Source organism: Triticum dicoccoides, chromosome 1A (genome assembly GCF_002162155.2).
Source record: "Triticum dicoccoides isolate Atlit2015 ecotype Zavitan chromosome 1A, WEW_v2.0, whole genome shotgun sequence".
Classification (NCBI taxonomy): domain Eukaryota; kingdom Viridiplantae; phylum Streptophyta; class Magnoliopsida; order Poales; family Poaceae; genus Triticum; species Triticum dicoccoides.
The window spans coordinates 16601017-16604570 of NC_041380.1; the positions used below are offsets into that span (position 1 = coordinate 16601017).

Genomic DNA, 3554 nt, shown 5'->3' on the forward strand with positions numbered 1-3554 from the left:
ATGGAAAACTGGTTCAAAGTTAATGTCGATGGGTCTCTGAAGAAACTGGAAACAAGGAGCGGTGGCGGGATTGTTGTGCCTTGTGCGTGATCACCATGGGATCTTCAGAGCTGGAGCATCCATGTCATTCTTCCGCAAACGTCACTGTTCCTGAACACGCGGAGTTGCTCGCTTGTCGTCGAAGAGTGCAGCTTGCAATTGAAATTGGTGCGAAGAAGCTTGTTCTCGAAACTGGCAACCAACTTGTGGCGCAGGTTATTAACTCATATGTTATTGATCGATCCAGATTTTCTCCTCTTGCCCATGAGATAAAGGAGAGATGCTACCAGGCGTCGACGAATTCCGAGTGGTTTGGGCCAGGAGAACAGCGAACAAAGCTGCTCTCACATCTTAGCCAGGGAGGGGTTGCCTTTTAAATTTATGCAAAACTTGGTTTAGTGTTTCTCCAGATTGTATTCAAGATGTTGTACTGGCGGATATTGCCATGAACTTAAGTAATAACAAGGCATCTGTTTCCTCTCAAAAAGAAAATGACCGGTACTAGTTTGTATAGGGACCTGCAGGAAGAAATTAGCACCAAGCTAGGTCGATATGTCCGAGTGGTTAAGGAGACAGACTTGAAATCTGTTGGGCTACGCCCGCGCAGGTTCGATCCCTGCTGTCGACGTTTTCCTTTTTTGTCTTTTGTTCTCTTCCTATTTTTTTTGTCAGGGCTTACTGGCTGCACAAACTGAGAAATCAGTGCCACCTTCATTCAGAAATCAGAACACTACGCTCTTCAAGCTGTTTATCATACCTCCAGAGATATCAGTGGCGTGGCTCACAATCGTGTGTTCATCAGGTTTTTGCTCCATCAACAGAACCATGCCTTAACTTATGTCTTAGATCCTGAGTAGAACCAGTTGTGAGATCCACAGCAAGAATAGAAGTGGCAGATATGAGCGTGCAGGCACGGCAACGGTATGCTATGCAGGTTCACTAATACACGGTGATATATACACTACACCATTCTAAAGCAAAATCCTGGCGCCCGATAAAAACCAAGCATGGATGGAACAAACAAATTTCCTTTTGTGACAAGTCAAAACCCACTCGCAGTCGCAGTACAAATCTTGTCACCCACCAAGTCACTACTCACTGGTGCTAGTTTTTTGTTGGTGAAAATGATAACCGAAGCCCTACCAATGACGAGCAAGTCCGTGTCCATGTTGTCAACACTCAACACAGGTAACCCGCAAAAAAAAAAAAAACACTCAACACAGGTGACCCATATATTATTGTGACTTTCGGGCCCCTAAGTAAGCATTTCAATTCTGAAGCAAAATCACCCTCGTTCCTAACAGCTGAAAACATTATATGGATTTCTTCAGTCTTGCCGATTTTCAGTGGAAACTTTTGTAAATTCCAATCGATGAAAATAGCACATCATATGTGGAGAAACCAAAACATCCTTGTGTGGTATGAATGCCAACGTTTTCATGATCGGATTTCGCTAACTGGCCACGAAAAGCGATCGAGGCAGAGAAGCAGTTCGGGCCAGCCAGAACTCTGAAGAAAAACAACGGGTGCAGAGAAGCAGTTCGTGCAGCTTGGAAGTCTGAAGAGATGACAGATGCAGAGAAGCAACTCTGAAGAAATATTGACGCTGTTGGTGTGTGTAATTGACTGACGGATGTGGAAGCCCACGCGGCGAGGGCCGCAGCCGACGATGGATTGACCACACCAATCATCCAGTGCTCCACCGTCTCTGCTTTTCCCAGCGATGGAGAATCGTGGGAAATCACAGGAACCGGCAGTGTTCTGAATCAACGGCCAGGTTTTCGTGTCAGGAAGGAACATTTCGATTGTTGTGTGAACGGTGCATTCCTGTCAACTGTAAACGGTCTTCACTTCAGCTTTACTTCCCCGCATTTTAACAAATTGGTGGGTACACTGTCTGTCAGTGAAAGTCTGAAAGAGAAGTGTGGCAGTACGCCAAAACTTGGTCGATTAATTATGAGAAGATAGCTTCTACTCCCTCTGTAAAGAAATATAAGAGCGTTTAGATCCATACTTACTTTACTGTTAGACATACACCAAAACTCACGGCATGGAAAATTTTGCGTCAAATTAAGACATACACGCACCAGCTTTATTGGCATTTGCCATGCTAAGGTTCATAATTCTTTTCAGACAGTGTATCCATTCCTCCCATAGGGACCGGAGAAGCAAGATCCGATATACTCTTAAACAGAGGCACTGAGCCTGAACTGATAACAGAATTACCATTTAGAAAAGGGAAGAAATTTACTGTGACAACGGTTGGTTATTGCTATGTGTCTGCCTGCCTGGCAGGTTTCCCCTCTGCTTCGTGACATGTTGACCTAAGTACCTAACTAGTATCTAGGAGGGAAAAAAATGCACATATATGGTGTTCTTTTATCTTCCAAGTCTTGAAATATATGGAAACATAGAGCCAAAAGAAAATCTTCAGTCTTAAAGGTAAATGATTTCCTTTTTCTGTGAAGATGAACCGGTAAGTCATTTTGTCTGTTGGCAGCTTTGTGAAGAGAATGATCACTAGATTTGCCTTTTGACCCTATGGTTATCAACGAGACAAAGAGCATTCATTTGCATTTGGCAATGCAATTTTGTGAAAAGAACGGGCACTTCTTATCTTTTCCGACTCTTTCCCCTACTATAATGATAAAAGCAGAGCTCCTGCTGTTTGCATCAAAAAGTCTTATAGTTATCAACGAGCATTCATATACATCTAGGTATGCACATGAAACTAAGTTGTATGTGTTCTTCAGAAGAAAAACTTATTACACCTTAAATCAAAAAATAATTGTTATTGCTCCGACAGCCTATGATAAATGTACCAAACCAAGATGTATATATGTATGTAACCCTCTTTGTGATGTATCCTATTTTTTGAACTAAATAACCATATATATTTGAGCCAAGTTATCAATGTTTAGCTTGGACTTTTACAATTAGGCGTAACTCTGAAGGTAAAATAATTCTTATACTACAAGAGAAAACATGCATCTTTATTGTATTTAAGTGTATCCAATAATTAATATAAAACATGCCTAACTAAGATAAGTTCCTTCAAATATTCTAAACAGGGATCTCACAAAGGCTGGATATGAACTCTTTCGGCCGGTTATATTATCATGCTGATATAACACTTTGAATTAATAAAAAAACATTTACAGAAATAAATCCCAAAACATGGCAACCTTGACAAAGATTTAATAGCAAGACGAATTGATGCATACAAATGAAAACTCATCAAACTTTAATACAATCGAAAAACTCATTCGTGCTAGCCCTTGCAGCTGCATTGGTTGGTGACTATTATATAGAAATTTGAATTGGAGAATGATCTCCTCTTACAACCCAACTAGCAGCATTCTATTTAATGCATCACAAACCTCTTGCGCACTTCTCCGGGATCCAAACCACATCACAATCTGGGAGATCATGCTTTGCCTTTCTTCTTAAATGACGAAGCTTTATTCCCAGTTGGGGGCTTCCGGAGCAGCTCCTTGCCGTCTAGCAAGTCAATA

At 41.4% G+C, this 3554-nt stretch overlaps 1 non-coding gene across 1 annotated transcript; it reads left to right on the forward strand.

The window, feature by feature from the left end:
• Window positions 1–585: 585 nt before the first annotated feature.
• TRNAS-UGA lies at window positions 586–667 on the forward strand. Its single transcript has one exon. It is a non-coding gene; the product is annotated as a tRNA-Ser (tRNA).
• The last annotated feature ends 2887 nt before the right edge of the window (window positions 668–3554 follow it).